The sequence below is a fragment of the Odontesthes bonariensis genome, chromosome 7 (genome assembly GCF_027942865.1).
Source record: "Odontesthes bonariensis isolate fOdoBon6 chromosome 7, fOdoBon6.hap1, whole genome shotgun sequence".
NCBI lineage: Eukaryota > Metazoa > Chordata > Actinopteri > Atheriniformes > Atherinopsidae > Odontesthes > Odontesthes bonariensis.
The window spans coordinates 10,506,735-10,524,378 of record NC_134512.1 but is presented as its reverse complement, the minus strand read 5'-3'; the positions used below and the strand labels follow the sequence as shown (position 1 = coordinate 10,524,378).

Sequence of the window (17,644 nt, the reverse complement as noted above, 5' to 3'; positions counted from 1 at the left end):
GGGGGCTGTTTTTATCCATATACTCTCTTCAAAGCCACCAGACTCCATTACTTCATTACATTTTTACCTCCCAGAACACAGAAGTTGCTGGTCTTGTGATTGGTTTGCTTACTTTTTTGTGTGATCTTAGTGTCGTGACATGTTAGTTTGGATCGGATATTTGCCCTGTACTCCACAGAAGTGAAGGAAGTGGTAGACCAGCAACTCATGTGCTGTTATAGGAGATAAATCAATCATCATCTGGCATCTGCACATTTGAACTGAACAGAAGTGAGAGAACATCCCATATCCTCATAAAACCTTCCATTCTGTGTACACAAAACAGGACATATGATGGTGTTTGAGCTGCAAACAATAAATATTTTTGTGCTGCATTGTGGGACGGGCGGGATGAAAGTGTTGTTAGAAGAGTTAGTCTCATGAGACGGCAGAAACCAAAGAACATTTTGAAAAGGTATTGGATTTAGGACAGATGTCCAAAATTACTTGTCTACTGTACAAGTTGCTGTTGTTTGCAAGCCATCACTTGCCATATCACATTTATTACGTAATAATTTTTCACTGCTTTGATTGTTTCTTGTGCCAAGTGGACAAAACATTGTGAAACCAACGATAAAAACCAACCAATTTAAACCAACAAAGTTATTTGTGTATGTGTTAGCATAGGTTGCTCTAGGGGTAATTTCCTGTCCGTCTGTTGCATCAATATGAGCATGATCTTTATATGAAGGCAGGTGAATAAGCCGGCTTGTGTATGAAGCGGGTCAGCAGAGAGTGAAGATGAAAGGCTCAAGAGGCAGAGGGGCAGAAAACAGGATATGGCATCTCCCAACTGGGATCGGAGCTGAAGGCGCAAGTTCCTCGCCTCAACGCATACGCAGACTAGGGGGGTGATGGCATTATGTCAGACATAGGGGCAGATGTTCATAAATAGATTTAACACACATTCAGATGTGTGACTCGTGTTTACACACGCACACACATGAACAGAGACGGAGCAGAGACTTCAGACCGGTCTTATGTAGGTCTTCACTGCACCTGACCCCCTGCCTCTTTTTCCCAAACTCACTGGAAGCAACTTTCGGACACATGGCTTGTCAGTCACTGAAAAGCATCGAGTAACAACAGTTATCAGAGTTCTTGTTTTGGAGATAGTAAAAACTGATTGTTAGACAACTGCTAACCACTGTCTAACAAATATGAAAGTTACCTTTTTCTTTTATTTCACGAGAGAGTTGTTTTTGCATTTTAATGACAAACTAACCACACGGCACAAAAATGGCTTTTGTTTTCCAACAACATTTTTTGTTATCAATTTCATTACTGTGAAAGCCAGGTTCCACAAATTTGTACTGTTCATTGTCCTCAATCCGAAGCAAATCCAAAGCGAGGTTTTTCTCAAACATATCAGTTTTTGTTTTTAATATCAACTGGCTTTTCTGTCCTGCCCTGAGTCTTGGTCTGGGCCTCTTCATCACAGTACTAGTACTAGTACTTCATCATAGTACTAAAGAAACATTACTCGTGAAACACACGTACACGAGTAACCGTCGGAAACGACACAATGGACTTGTGCATAACCTTGTCAGGAACAGTTGTGAAAATTTAGCCTGTAAACATGAAGAGTTCCAGTTGAACACAAGATTAAGTAAAGCCTGTCTGACAGGGTGGGGATTCCTGCGGGGCACTCGGACGAATAGAGTGCTGAGCATGAGCGGCCCTCAGCGGGAGAACAGGAGGGATTGTTCAGAGAATAAAGTTCATTCCATTTTCATAATCCTCATCTCTAGCTCGAACCACTTGAGCTCTGGCCAACCTGCTGCATTGACTGTGGGAATCTTCTTTGCCCCAGATTTATTTTCTGGAAAGTCCTCCTGAAAGTGGATGGAGACTTTGGCTTTGCTGAGCTCTGTTTTTATTCTTGCTCTCAGCAGATTCATCCATAGCAAGAAAAGAGTGTCATAATATCTTGCTACATAACTTACCTGTCTGTAGGGATACTACCTTATCTGCCTTTTCTTTGCCCAGTCTTGGTCCTTAAGGTATAACTGGGTGTCACATTATCCTAAGTGATACCCCCAGTAACCACATGTGTGATTTTAAACACAGAGAAGATCAGATATGATATCACACTGTGATGGGCTGCTGACAGGGACACTAGGGGTGTACTGTTACCATAGTAACCTGTTAAATAACACCACAGGAAGGCTGACTACAGAATTTAGAGTTACCTACGTTGGTGTTATACACCTCTACTGGATGAGAAAATGATGGGATGTCTACTTCAGCTAAAATTAATGTTGTTCTTTTGGGTAATGTCCAGCTGTGCTTACAAGACATACACTGTAATTGTATTTTTTTGCATTCAGCCCTACTGCACGGAAGTGTATTATACTCACCAAAGCTGCAGGGTAACTTCGTGCTGTCATGGAAGTCTAGTTGCTCCAACAGCTCATTTGCTCTAAATGTTGGAACGAGACAGTGGAATAATTCTTTAGAGGTGGAGTTTGTTTAAAAGGTGATAATAGAACCCTTCCCTTTCCGCTTGAAAATGATAAGCTCAGCGGTGTACAGAAATGAGGGGAACTGATGGTGAAAGAACAAAGACATGAGGTCAGAGTGCGAGGTGCATGCCAAATATGAGTCACTCTCACACACGGACAAGAATACCTTGAAGGCCTACGACAAGCTCAGGCCTCACCTGAGGGAAATAACTTGGTTTGTATCAGTTTTATTAACATTATGAACTCATTGTAGTTACAGTTTTCAGCTTTAGAAGGGAAGTATAGTGGAGAAAACATCCCTATGGTTTTTAAATGACTCATAACTTTAATCATGACCCATTATTTGCTTCACACTCATGCCAGCAATCTTTTCAGAGGGGGCTTCATATCTTTTACATGTAACGTTCTGTGTATTTGTTTTGAGTCATTTGTCTGTCATTTGGAGAACATGATTATTTCCAACAAGCTGTTACAGATGTGCAGTTTGACAATGGGATGTATCACAGAATAACAAGCTAGATGAATAATCATCCAAACTATCCTCTGGTTGATGACGTCAAGTAACATCATCTAATGTTTTTCAGACTGCACAAAGAGGTCTGACCTGGAATTGTATTATGTATATGGGTTTGTCTATTTAGAGCCTCACTAAGCCATATTTTGAATGCGCCTATGATCATCATTTAAAAAGCCTGTATCCTGGAACCCTGCATTAACCAAAATGTCTCATATGAGACTATTGTTTCATGCACTCACATCTCATTAGGAGCCCCATCAGGCTGTGCAAAAAGTAGACATGACATACACCGTGAATGGCCTCTGCAGTGAGATCATGCCTCAGCTCTGGGGTTATCAGAATAGCTGGACTCTGAGGTGATTTTCTCATCTCTTTTACTGTAATTGAAAGGCTAAATTCTGTGCAGATCTGTTTTTCATTTAATTGATCCCAGTGTGTGTTGAACTGCATTAAGAATCATTCCAAGTTTAGTCATTTCACACTTTCCATTTTTTTGATTAAAGAACTGGTTTTACATTAGATTGTGACGATTATCATGAGATCATGAAGAATGTAATGTGTTCAGGTTAGCATTCTGATGTTAGCGTGGAGGGCGTCTCGTGCTGCACCTTCAAAGATCATGTGTCTGTTGGCATCAATAATGCTATGAACTTGCCGGATCCTTTTACTAGTGAACTTTAAGTTTCTCACTGTTCGGCCTTATGGTCATTATTAGACCTTTAGTAATCCCTCAAGATCTGATATTGCAAGTAATGACAGAAAGGACTGATAAAGACGTGGGGACATTTTCAAATAAACACTGTTTTATCTGATGGAAGCTGCACAGTGCACAGATCACAGGTGTTGGCTGTGAATGTCAAGACGTAAAAATGGAAGGCAAACAGCAGAACAAAAAGCAGCTTTGTTCTTACACAAGATAAAATATGTGATTTCTCAGTCTTCTTTTTTTAAGATTTTAGTTAAAACAAAACAACACACACTTTCTGCTTTCCTGATGTTCATACAATTATAAGCGGTGAAATTTTAATAGCAGCCATGTGTTTCTTTTCATGTGGATATTTCTCAGAGTGCAGAGGAAACTGCTCTGCATGAAGTACATCAGAATGCACAATAAATACTCCACTGGGCGTGTATGCATGTGTTTGAGTTGAGAGATGAGCACAGGCCACAGAGATGGGATCCTTGTTCTCCCAGTTATTGTGTCCTGGTCGTTCATTACAAGCACTCTTTGTGCCAAGCGGAGATCACATGTCACAATATTTGAACAGCTGCAGACGATAGATGTGTGTTTGCTCTCTTTCATTGACACTGAGGCCAAAGATCTGGTTTGATAAAATGGACTGTGAGAATTTTGGGGAGCTGAGCAGAATTAGAGGCTTCAGCATGAATGAGACATACGGCACCTTCACAGCTCATGTGATTAAAATGAACTGAAAAAAAGAGTGACAGCTGAGAACTTGCCCCAGATGTATAACTTGTGTCTAATTGGAGCTAAATCAATTTGTTGCTATTCAACACCACTAATGGACTGTGTTTGGGGATTCATTGACAACTCCTTTCAATCTGTCACTTCTGACTTGTTCTTTTAGCCTAGATCTGTCTATAATAGGGCAAGCAACATGACATCTGCGTTTGCTCTTCTGTTTGTCTCTATCATAAGAATCTTTCGCAAGTTATTTTTAAATTCCTCACCTGAAAATTAATCTGTGGAATTTTATGTGCCATAATAAGATTGAATACACAGATCATTGTAGGGCATGCAGAGGAAAGGCTATTTTCCCCAGTATTTTCAGGGCAGAGATTTTTTTTAATAGGACTTTGAAATATCAACATCACTGCACTCTACATGTCTTGCATGCTTGTCCTGTTTTGTAACTGACCCCAAACCTCAGGAGACTACTTTGTGGATAAGCTTAACAAAGAGACCCGAGAAAATCATCAATACAGGAACTGACACTACTACTAACATATCCTAGGAATTTCAAGCCTCTGCACTATATGCAAGTAGCAAGTACGTTATAAAGACAAGATGTTAAAACACTGCTGTAACACACTTCCAATCTTATAATGAAAAGCTAATGTGCACATTTACTCTCTGTGCAAATTTTTCACATGACATGTCATGCTAAAGTGAGACATTATTTAAGAATTAGCTGAAAACAAAGCAGGATGTCATCCCTCAACGGTAAATGGTGCGTAATGACAGGTTAAAACAAACAAAAGAAAGCATGAAGTGCAAGATGACTACCAGAGAAGAATTTTTTATTTCATTTAACCAACTCTCTGTCTGGGCTTTGAGCTCAATGTATAAACTTAAACTGTAATGAAAAGTTTACTAAAGATCTCATTTACTGAATACTGATTTCAGTCATCAATCAGGACAAGAATACAATGGTGTGTCTGTAAGGGAAAAAAAAAGAAAAAAGGGACAGAAAGTAACAGAAAGTAACATTGCCAGTCCAGAGCAGACAAATAAAAATCTCTAGTCACAAACAGAAATTGTTTGGAGTCACCATTTGGTATTTAATAAGCAGCTTTATCACATTACCACACCCACTATTGAAAGCGTTGAAAGAAACACTGATGAAAGTCAAAAGGGTACTTGCAGTACAAGGAGTAACAACGTGGAAGGAGTATTGCATATCTAAAACACAGCTGTCACAGGAATTAAAACAAGGGCTGCTACAGTCAAGAATCTTATAGTCTCTAGTATGGGCCAAGCTCCAAAAACACAAGTGTCCTTACATGCTAAATTGTTATATTTCATGGGCTTGTTAAGTATTTGAATTGAGAAAAAACTTCCTCTCACCATCCAAAAATATGCATGTCAGCTTAATTGGTGATTTTGAATTGAGCCATGAGTATGAGCGTGCATGGTTCTTTGTCTCTGTGTGGCCCTGTGATGGACTGGCAACCCGTCCAGGGCGTACCCCACCTCTTGCCCCATGGCACCTGGGATAGGCTCCAGCCTAAGTGTAGTTTTTGCAGTATTCTGTATTTTCTTTGAATTGGGAAAGCTGAAACTCATTCCTGAAGAGAAAAAAATACAAAAGTAAATATATACATTTTGTTGGATTTGTAGCTTCCTTTTGCTGTTTATGAAAATGTTGAAATGCAGAAAAAAAAAAATCTGTCTAATTTAATTTGTAGATACCCCTTGCATAGAAACAGCTTATGCACCTATGTTTCGGGGCTGTTCTTCTCTGACTAGATTTTGGTCTGAGATTTTTAGCACTTTATCTAAGGTAACAGGAAGGGATGTGACTCCCAATGCCTTAACTGCCCTGTTTGGGGTATGGCCTTTCCCACCAACCCTCTCCCCCGCTAAAAAGGACTTAATAGCATTCACAACTCTGCTGGCCAGGAGGCTGATACTGCTTAAGTGGAAATCCCCAGTCCCACCTACCTACACATACTTGGTTAAAGAAGTGCTTTATTTTCTTAAACTAGAAAAAATTAGACTGACTTTGATTGGTAAGGCAGTCTCATTTGAGAAGTCCTGGAAGCCCTTCCTGTCGTATGTCAAGAGTACAAGTTGTCAGATCACTGTGAACTGAGTACTGCAATGCTGAGCTAGTGTGTTGTTTTTTTTATTGTCTTTTTTTCTGTTTTTTTAAATTATCATTTATTTATTACTATTTTTCTTTATTTGTAATTGATTTATATATTTTGTATTATTATCTGCCAATTCAAATATTTGTCATTTTATATTGATCTTATTCATCTATCCATCTGTTTACACATGTATCATTATAGTATGGAACTCTATTGTTTATTATGTAAAACTCAATAAACAGATTGTTAAAAAAAAGAAAAAAGAAACAGCTTATGGACAGTCTGATATAGAGATCAATTGCTGTTACCATGAGCCCTTAAACACCCAGAACCATGACTTTTGCAGCCATACTTAGGCCTTAAGCATCAGGTACTGCTGATGATCAAGACCCTGGAGAGAGGGTCACAACCTTGACGTCTGACCCTTCTAACTGTTGGAAAGGACTGGATTTATAACCTCCTATGTTAGCAGTTCATGGACACTTTAAAAGGCCAGCAGTGTGAGAAATAGATTCAGCTTGGCCGCGCCCTGACCACTGCTGCAGTTTCAGTCCTCACACAGCCCTGGTCTGAGGTCTCCTAAACACATACAGTTAAATTTAGACTGCCTCAGCCTGACCGTAGACACAGTCAGACCTACTGAAATATGGGTTCTGTTTGCCCTTTCTTCTCTCCTCTGCCACTGTAGGTGTGTTTTCACTTGGAATAGATCATTATTGTTCACTGACTTGATTCCTCTGCTGGACGCCCACCACCTCACATACTCTTTCGCTTTCCACATTTCTCCATCATTCTCAGGGGCAGCTGACTGCAGCTGATTTACGTGGCGTTTACACAGGGTTAGTGCTCATAGTTCTGGAGGAAATTAAATGTTCAGGTTACAACATCTGTAATCTGTGATTCTTAGAAAGCCTTTTTCAATATCACTTGTCTGAACTGAGAGGGTTCATCTGCGGGTTCAAACAATTACTCTCTATATAAAGCAGCAGGACACATTCTGCTTGCCTCGGCAATCTGTTTTTATTGTGTTTTAGGACAGGCATCATTATAATAGTTCTCTGAGCATTTACTGGGTTGTTGAGTACAACATGGGAACTTTGCTTCATCCACTTCGGCCTGATTTTTTTTTTTGTGACACTTGATGACTATGAATGTACGTTAAGAAAGTAATCAATAAATTCTACTAGTTTCAAGAGAACCCTCCTTATGATAATCTTGTAGAACATTATCAACTTAAACTGAAAAAGTAATCAGTGACAAATTTTAAGAAATCTTTTTTTGCAAACCTTTTCTAATTATTTTATGTTACTGGCTTTATGTTCATCCCAAAATATGTAGGTGCTCTCAGGGGTTTAAAGTCATACATTTTAAAAAACTAAAAATAAACAATAGGTTGCTGTGTTGTTTGACAATTTTTTGTCACTTTAATACATTTGTTTTGTAGCAAATTTCTTTAAGGATCCAAGTTTCCAGTTTTATTTCTTTTGGATTCCATCAGTAAATATGAGTGATTTATGTAATTTGGATCACAAACCAACCAGTATTTCTTTGATTTCCCCACCTCAATGCTTAACCAAATCCTTGGTGCATTGTGGTTGGAATTCTTTCCCAGGCTTTATCTATGCAAGTTCCCAGCCATCAGATCCATGTCTGTGGAATGTGGACTTGGTTGAATTTAGCACAAATCTCCAACAGTGACAGTTTTTCTGTATGCTTTTTCTTTTGCAAAAATAACTTCCAACTATTTTGTTCTCTGAGTTGGTGAATGGTTTCTGTTATGCCACTATATGTTAATTCTGTGTTGAATGGACTGTGAACTGGTAATTCTCATTGGTCTCAGGAGTTATCCTTCCTGTGTTTTTCTTCATTTCACTCACACCTATTCTTTACAGGGTAGTGTTATCTACCTGGGTCACTCTTGGTGCCTCGTAAAAAAAAACAAAGAAAAAAAAACAATGCTTGACCTTTTCTCTGACCTACTTCAAATTTCTTTGCTATTTTTGTTGGCAACTACTTCCAAAAATGTTTTACATCGGATTTATAGAGCTTGAATTCACTTATACACACACTAAAATTATTCTCTTAATTAGTTTGACATTAGAACATATATTATAATCTTCTTGGAGTGCTTGACTAACACACAAGGAATAATCACTCAAACACCATTTCTGTTTTCACGTGCTGTAAATAAAACACAAAGACTCCACACTAGGAGAAGTCAGTTTTATGAGGAGTATTCACAGGGCCATTTTCTGCAACTCGTACTCCTCCTCCTTCTCCTCCTCATCTGCAGCTCAGTGCTCGCTGGCCCGTAACTGGTTCCTGATGGCAGGCCATGAACATGATGAGATCACCTATTAGTATCACTGCTCTCATTATGTCTTTCACCTACAATGTTCAAGCTCGCAAAGGAAGGAGGAAAGGCAGAGAGTATGTTCAGTACTATAGAGTTGAGGGTGCAGAGGACAGACTCAGTATGGGATGTAAGTCACAAATGCAATGTTCTCTCTGTTGTGTTAGTTCTTTCGTAGAGCTAAACCAGCTTCCACCTTTTGTCTGTTCGATCTAATTTCTCTGTGCACAGAAGCATGCACTCCATTACACATTATTAAGTTTTTTTCTTTGGGAAATGGACCTCATTTACTTGATGATTTTCAGAAGGTGTTTAACACTCTTTATTAATGAAAATATATATGGTAAGATACAGCTGGGTAGAAAGAAGCACTTAGCACCTTAGCCCTGACAGTATTGCATTGGAAACAATTTTTTTGGTTATAGTGAATAACACTCATGTGTATTGTCTCCTGGGTAGAGAGGAGCAGATGGCTTTGGAGGCAGACGTGCATATTTTATCAATAAATTTCACTGCCCACTTACAGCATTAGAAGTGAAATACCTGCATAATGCATTGGTCCTTCTGAGCATGCGTTTCAGACTTTCTCAAATGGTACGTGTACATTAACGAGGAGTTAAAAAAGAAGATGCCAGAGCAAATAGCAGTCTGGGAAACTATATTCTATTCTTGTTTTTTGACAGGCTAGTATTACAGCGTATCTGATGTTTTTTTTTTTAATAAAACATTTTTCATTGAAACTTCTTTTGGGTGGTTTGTTTAACAAATTGAAGATCTTCAGTGTTTGAGCACAGCTCAGCTGAATATGTGCATCTCCTTTTGTTCTAAATTAAATGAAGGATGCACACACACAGACACACACACACACACACACACTTTAACCATATGTTTCTACATGTGCATTTAAAAAAATGGTCAAAAGATCAAAATGATTGATAAAAATTAAACAATCTAGGTGACCACCAAGATTAAGAACTTTACGGACTGTTGATGTGATTCATATTTTTGGACTGGCAATATCTGAGCCAAGACATGCCATCTCTTATTATTCCTGCAGAACAAGAACATTTCTCATCTCTGGCAGAACTGGACTGAGTCCAGGACTGTTACACAACAGTCTGGACAATAAGCCTGGACCGTGATTATTCATGTATTCATCACTGAGAGCAAGCATGGAACTGACAGAGACCTATTTTCCCCTCAAATTGGATGTAAAACACCAAAGCTCTTTTTCTGAAAATTTTTATTGCCTCAGTGAACATAGAAAGACTCATTCTTCATTCACTCAAAAGCTCACCGAAGTAATAATTCCTCCCATTCTTATGCCAAGTTTTTCCTCAGTTGTTGTGTCTCTGAAATGCCTGAAATGTTTGATAGATGTGTGCTTATTATTATGTAATTTTGGCACTTATAATAGTGCTCTGTTAGTTTCTGTATTTATATCACTACTCCACTTAAGATTCTTGCAGTATCAGTGTTATTTCTTCGTTCATTCAGTAGTTACTGTTTAAGAATTTGCTTGTACATGCATTCTGAATGTTACTGTCTAAGAATGAAGAGCAGCACAGTTATGCCCCTGTTTGGTTCCTCCTTTGGTTTCTATAAATAGTCCCCTGCAACCCCTGAAGGACGCTGAAGTGTGATGGACCAGCAGGTCAAACAGCCCCATACGGCTGCTCTTGTATGTCTCGTGTTATTTCTGCATCATGGCCCTCGGGCAGTTTGGAGCATATTTTAGGGCAGCAGCAGCATTGCAGAGGAGAGGAAAGAAAGGGAACAATCTGAGCAAGAGCCAAAGGTTCCAATCTCAACCAGACAGAAAACCTATAAGTCAGTCAGCCTGCCTCTTAGTCAGTCACTTATAGTTCTACCTCATGTCCAGCCCACCTTAAGAAGACACCCATTGTGTCGTGTGTGCTTGCAGGCAGCCTCGCTGAGGATTCCTCCAATCTGTTAACTAGTGGCTGTGTGACATCACTCAGTGCCCCCTCTCTCCCCCCTTACTTCATTGCGTTTGGCCAATCAGGACTCAAGGAGACATGGTCACATGAGATTCCCCCCTCTCGGTTACCATGACAATGAGCACTGGTCCAGGCAGCATCTTGATGTGGTGAGAAGGGGAGGGGGTGAGAAGGCAGGAGGAGAGGCAGACAGCGAGGGAGAAAAGGAGGACAGAGAAAAGAAAAAAGAATAATTCCAGCCAGAGGAATACCTTTTTGGATCTTTAGGTTGTGTCTATCTTCCCTCAGTACAGTAAGTACTTCACCATTTTCATCCTATTTTAGCTAAGAGATTTGATACAAGTCATTGTTATCTCTATTTAATAGCTTGATATGCCTTTGAAGATTTCATGGATGACATCATGTGCAACTCCTATTTGATGTTGAGACTGTATGCAGCCTGCCTCACCTTTGGTAGACAACCTTTTGTATAATTCATTCAGCATCCATTGATCTTTCATAACAAACCTCAATAGTGAACAGAGGCGTGGTTGGAACTAAGATACTCAAATAAAGGCAGTTTCATAATGTGGTGAAATTCTCTCAGATGTACAATGATGGGCAGCAAGTCATTTAGCCTTAAACAGCTGATCTTGGTCCTTTTTTCTGTCCTACTGCGTTAAGTTTGTCTTTGTCCAAGGAGATGTGCTTGACACTCTGCATCCTCCTGTGGTTTGTTTAATGAGCAAATCCGTGCAAATCCAACTAGGGCAGCTTGTTCTGACTGGAGATTTCATATGTGGAATGTCCTTGCGGTAGAAACAGTGAGCTTTCCTGGCTTCAAGTACATTCACAATCAAGATGCTGCTGTTTCAAATTAGCTATACTGTAGGTTTGAGCTTCATATTAGAAATGTAAGCGACTCTTTGTTTGGAATTACAAAAAGTATGAAGCTATTACACACCAAAACAAGTATTAAGCTGTATATAATCAAATTGCACCATATGCAAGAGGACATGTGTAGATTATATTCATGTTTTTACCACTTACACTTATAGCAAGCATCATGTTACCTTATTATAATGTATCGTTGCACTCAAAATGATTTAATTCTACCAAATACAGACATTGCCTATGAATAGACTGCATACTATTTATTTGAGGCAAGCATTGTTTTGCTACTTTACAAGTGGTTTAAAAGAAAAATGGTCCAAAAAATTAGATTGGGGCTTCAATCTTGCCACAGGGCTGCACTTCAGTTAAAATTTACACGGGGTCTTTGTTGGGCATTTTATGAGCCTTGTGTTTTCATTCTCTTTAAAAAAAATAACAACAACAAAAAAAACAAACGCAAAAGCATATCATTCCAAAGACAGGAAGGTGTCCTCGTTGCTGGTTCCTTGAGAGGGAGAGACCGACTTTCTAATGTGTGTAGAGCTGATGGTGACAGAGGGGGTTCCTCCTTCAAGCATGACCTGAGAATTCTATATAGCACTGTCCTCAGAAGAGAAATTAAATAAAAGTCTTGTTCTAATCACAGGGGATGAAGTTTATCTCAGGTTGCTACATTTTGGCAGTGTCTTGTTTTTGGCTGCCTGTGATAGAAATGAACACTTAAACCAGTTGTGATTTTGAGTGTAGGTTTTTTTCTCGGGGGTCCAGCAAGTTGTTGACATTTTCCTTTGACAAGACACATAGGACATTCATTAGTAAACCATCATCGGTGATCATTGCTCTTTTCTTTATTTCCTTTTTTTTTGTATTTGCATTTGCAGCCTTGCCTGATGGGTCATTGATGAGGTTAATACGTTTTTCATATGTTACCATTTAAAAGCAATTGTTTGAAAGTTTTAATTGTCCAAAGTTGTAATCTTATGGTCTTCCACTGAGACAAACTTCAGCCCCGCTAAAAAAAAAACATTGCACAGTCTACACTATACTTAGTTAGAAAACAAACAAATGGACTATGGTATTAAGTTGGAATTATAGACTTATGGACTAAAATGGACTTTTAGACCTATACAACTCATAAACTATAACCAATATTCTATGTCACACAGTCTTAAGACTTCATTGCTTCCAGTTCTTTTGTCAAAGAGGTCATAAATAAATGCAGTGTGCCACAAATACTGTGCTTATTGAACTACTCCAATAACTTAGTGAAACAAAATCATAAATCATTGCCTTATGAAGTCAGACATAACAACATTTCCCCCCATAATTTTATTTAAAAAAAAATGTATCACCTCCGTCAGGGCTTTAATATCTTTATTACGCGTAATTTAGGGTCCTCTGTAGCTTTCGCATCGTATTTTTTTTTTAACTTAGCTCATATAAATGCAAGTAGTTAATTCCTTATGGTCCGCTGCCACATTTAAGGTAATTGCACAGCAATCGATAAGTCAAAAGTGTATCCAGTTTCGATGTCAGTTTAACTTGGAAATCCTCTTAATTCTCCTGGTTGTGTAAACTACTGTCAATTATTCCGACATCATGTGAAGGCAGCATTCCTGTTGCGTCACGTTGGAAGAGACCAATCGGATTAAACTGAGCTCGAACATGCAGGCATACTTGAAGGAGTAACGGGGGCCAATGATCCATACATCGTCAAAAGAAATAAAGAGACATACAAGTACAACACAAAATTTGCTTGATGTACACTCTTTTACTATGATTTAATTGAGTTTTTATACCAATGATAGTCAAACTTATTACTCCTTATATTTCTGTTACGAGTAGAATTGTACTCTTCTCCCCTAAGTTGCCATTGTGGTCTCGACCGACCCGTCTCTGTCAGTTTCAAGTTGCGCCTTCTCCCTCTGCTGTTTGGTTGTGTGCTCTGGGCTCAGCTAGCATTGATTATCAAACCATAGAAATACAGTTTGGATTTTACCGTGAAAACTGGATCTACCCACGGGGATGGATTCGCTCTTATTGTACGTGAGTGGGCTTTAACACACAGAAAGATTCAAAGGTAGGAAGACAACTTCTTCTCTCCTGGTCGCTTGACAAACATGGTGCATTTTTTTTAACGTTACCGTGGGATCCGCGAACTGTACCTTTTGCACGTTTGGGAATGACACGCTCTGGTTATTTTGTTAGAGCAACTAACGGTTTAATTGCGCTGGCCTGTGATAAATTTGACATTTATATCTGCATCGTAATTGCCCGTCGCTCTGTTGTTCATCTCTGGTCATTTGCCAACCCCGGCTTTAATGGGACAATCTGTAGAATGTAGGTGGATAGTGTGGGCATGCAATCACCCATTGAAATATATTAATCTCCAACACAGAAACATTAATCTTCATACTCATGCGGTTTGCATTATATATTGGTAAATACATAGTCTATAGAGGGCTTTGACTGCAGTGGCACATAGTACCATGCCTTGTCAGCTTGAACAGCTTGAGGCTGTGCCTGGTTTTGACGTTTGTCAACATGTCATTTGTGTGAACAACACCGTGACAACAGCTGGGAAGAAGTTTGTTTTGCACATGTCATTGATTTAATGAGATGTAAAATATTGTTATGTGAGGGGTGTTGGGAACATTTTCCGGTTTTTCAAATATGTGGAGCCACATGTGTTGGGATGTAATCTGCTCTGTATCTTTGCATTTCAACCAGTTTCACCATGTTAATGGTTAATCTGACCCTGGCAGGTCTGTTTATTAGTTTATCTGTAAGTTTGGTGTCTCTATTCTGTCCCCCAGCAAAGAATGAGAAATCCCCCCTCTTGAAGGGCTCAGCTGTTTTATGTTGTAGCAGAAAAAACAAAAATAAATCGCAGATCTGACCAAGAAGAAGCATTTCACGGTTGAACAATTTGGCTTTTTAAATCGTACCTAACAAAACAAAATTAAGTTTTTTTTTTCAGACAAAAGGAAATATTATCAGATCATAAACCAAAAAAAAAGAAAAGGTCAGGACTTTGTTGTTCCTCTTCTGGCTTTTATCATCTCATCTCGATTTCTTTGAGGTGTGGACTTCACTAATGAATAGGCTAATATTCTTCACCAGTCAGGTTCCCACTTTCTTGTGTAGCAGCTGAGAGATAATAGACTTGGGATAGTTGTCATAGGCAACTACAGGGACCATGGGTTAACGTTTGGCTTTTCTTGATCTAAATCCCATTCCCTGTAGTCGGTTTCTTGCAGTTCGGTCACAAACACTTGACTTCTGTTTCTTCCCATTTGCTCGGCATTTTGTTTGTTGTGCATTTTCTGTTTTCAAGGCTTATTGTTCAGGATTTTCTTTCTTGATGCTTTTAGGTCTTCCTTGGCTGTATCTGTACGTTTCCCTTTTACAGCCAACATCTTTTTCCTCACTCTTGAGTTAATTGACCTTTTTGAAGGAGTTTTGTAATCGTTTCCATTGCTTCGGCCGACACTCCTCTTGTTCGGATCAAATTTCCTGTCAATTGGCTTGTTGAGGTCTGCAAAAAAATCTCTTTTTATTTGCATGTTAATTTGTATATTTAGAAATGCAAATTGCTACACTGTGATTTTTTACAACTTGATTTGAGAAATGTATATTTGATTTAAGAAGGAATAAAAGATCTCTTTTCTTTGTTAAATCTCACCAACTTCCATACATTATAGCAGCAACAATGCGGCAAGAAGGACACCTCTGAAGCTTCAGGGTGCTTTGCAGTTTTCTGATTTTGGTCTCTGATATTGACTTTTCATGATTTTAGCTTTTTATAATACATACAAAACATGCATTCAACCTTTACATACAATAAGTGCTGTTAGAGGTGAAATATAATATAAGATACCCAGTATATAATATATTGTGATAAGTGATTCCATCAATTCTGCTTCTGTAGTCATACAATATAAATGGTTTATAAAAAAGACTTTTCTTTTATTTCCAGCTTAGTCCAAGTTCAGTGTATTCTCTCGTTCCTTTTTTTTTTTCACACCGGTCCCTTAATGCCTTATTCAAGCTAAGGCATGTTAACTGCATAGCATGAAATTATTTGTAATTAGACCAATGCCTTCCTGTGTCAGTGTAGCAAGTGCTGTGGATATGTTCAGGGAAAAGGTGAGGCTGAGTCGCTTTGACCCTTTGCTGACGATCTCTCAGTGGGAGAAGTGAATTCCTTCCTTGCTCCGACCTCCTGGGATTCTGGAAAGTATTGTGGATTTTGAAATGGGACTAGATGAAAGGATGATTGGAAGGATGTTCTCTGAAAGCTGCTCCTGCCGTGTAACGAGTGACTGGACATTTCCCAACTGTCAGGTTTTTTATAATAGGTGTGTTGCTGTGGTTGACTCATCTGAAGCATGGTGCCTTTAAGCCCTTAAAAGGACAGATGAGTGGAACTAAAAGCTGTTGACTGTTTGAGGGTTATGTTCCCCAGAAGGCACTTGGTGTAAGGAAATAAATGTATTGAGGAATAAATATCATCTTACACCTTCAAGTGAGTATTGTGCTGAAGGAGATCATAGTCATGAGAGTATTTTTGAGACATTAAGATGCTTTTAAGGTTACTGATGATTGTTACAGCTTTTTGGATGGACTAGGCCTATATGTTAAAACTATGAAAGTACAAGATCCTATTTCTTAAGTTCTTATGAAACAATTTGACGCAGTTGATAATTGTTCACCACTAGTCTTTATATGCCTTAGAGAAATAATTGTATGTTGTGTGTGTGACTCACTAGACAGCCTCCATACATCCGCCTTGTTTATTTCCCAACGCTGCGGATTAAAGACTTACTACTTGGCTTTACCTTCTACCTTAGAGGTCAGAAGTGGGTCGGTATGACAAATGCGTTCCTGAGACCACACCAATGAGACTGGTGGCATGTTGGCAGTCTGCTGCCCCCTGAACGTTTCAGCTGAGCTGCAGTCTTACTTTCCAGTCTGTTCCCACTCTTTTTCATTCATTTTATCTTTATGTGGCATGTTTTGAAAACGAGGTTGGTAGTTTCCATTTTCTTTGCAGGATGCCATAGATGAGCTGGGTGGGGTTCACATTTCTCAATTTCACAATTTTGTTTTATGCTTGCTTGAGGTAGTTTTTGCCAATTAAAAAAAAAAAAAAAAAGAAAACGGTTAGATGGAAATACTTTGTGCAAAAAAGCTCTGACGTTGCCAACATATTACACACGTGACTGATCGGTTGTTTATGCTTCAAGAGAAAATAATAAGCCAGTATTCGCTGATGTGAAATAATAATCTCTACATGCATACCCAGCTGGAGTCACCTGAGATTTCTGAGATCACAAACAAAAGAGAATCCATCTCGCCTGGGTCCAAGTTATCAGTTTGTGGCAGCAAGACGAAAGTTCCGACCAGTCGGCGTTTTGTAATGGAAACCATCGACGGGTTGAGGCTTTAACAACAACCAGCAGGAGCAGCTTCAATTCATTTAATGGCTCTGGATGTGATGCTTGGTTCATCTCTTTGGTCTGGACGGTACTGATTGTTTTTCCAACTGATTCTGTGGAGGAGAGTAGACAAAACTATGCCAATAGTTGCAGACTGCAGTGTAAGGCAAATGGTAGATAATGCACCAATAACATGTTTTTTTCCCCCACTTATGAACAAACTTATGACGTCAAAACTCTGCTGCATGGGATCCACAGTAAATAAGCGCTGTGTCTGCACTCTATGAGATGAAAGGGCAGTAGTATTAATGGTGTTGCCTTGCAGCTGGTGTAGCCTGATAGATTTAAACCATGCTGATACCATTCAGGTTTTACTCTGAGGCAGCTTTATTTGTTTTCACCTATAAAGTAGTTTCTTCTTTTCAGCAGTCAGTCTTCAG

General features: G+C 39.0%; 1 protein-coding gene across 24 annotated transcripts in view; it reads left to right on the top strand.

Annotated features, from left to right (window-relative positions):
• mical3a (microtubule associated monooxygenase, calponin and LIM domain containing 3a) overlaps nt 1-17,644 on the top strand; it is an 80,642-nt gene that overhangs the window by 4,858 nt on the left and 58,140 nt on the right. The window contains exon 1 of one of the 24 annotated variants that reach the window (XM_075469401.1): nt 11,072-11,182. The exons of 21 other annotated variants lie outside the window; for them this stretch is intronic. The gene's annotated coding sequence lies outside the window, so the exon portion shown is untranslated. Of the gene's footprint in view, nt 1-11,071; nt 11,183-13,552; nt 13,844-17,644 lie in introns of those variants that run through there. 2 more of the 24 variants (XM_075469400.1, XM_075469398.1) reach the window with 2 other exon arrangements.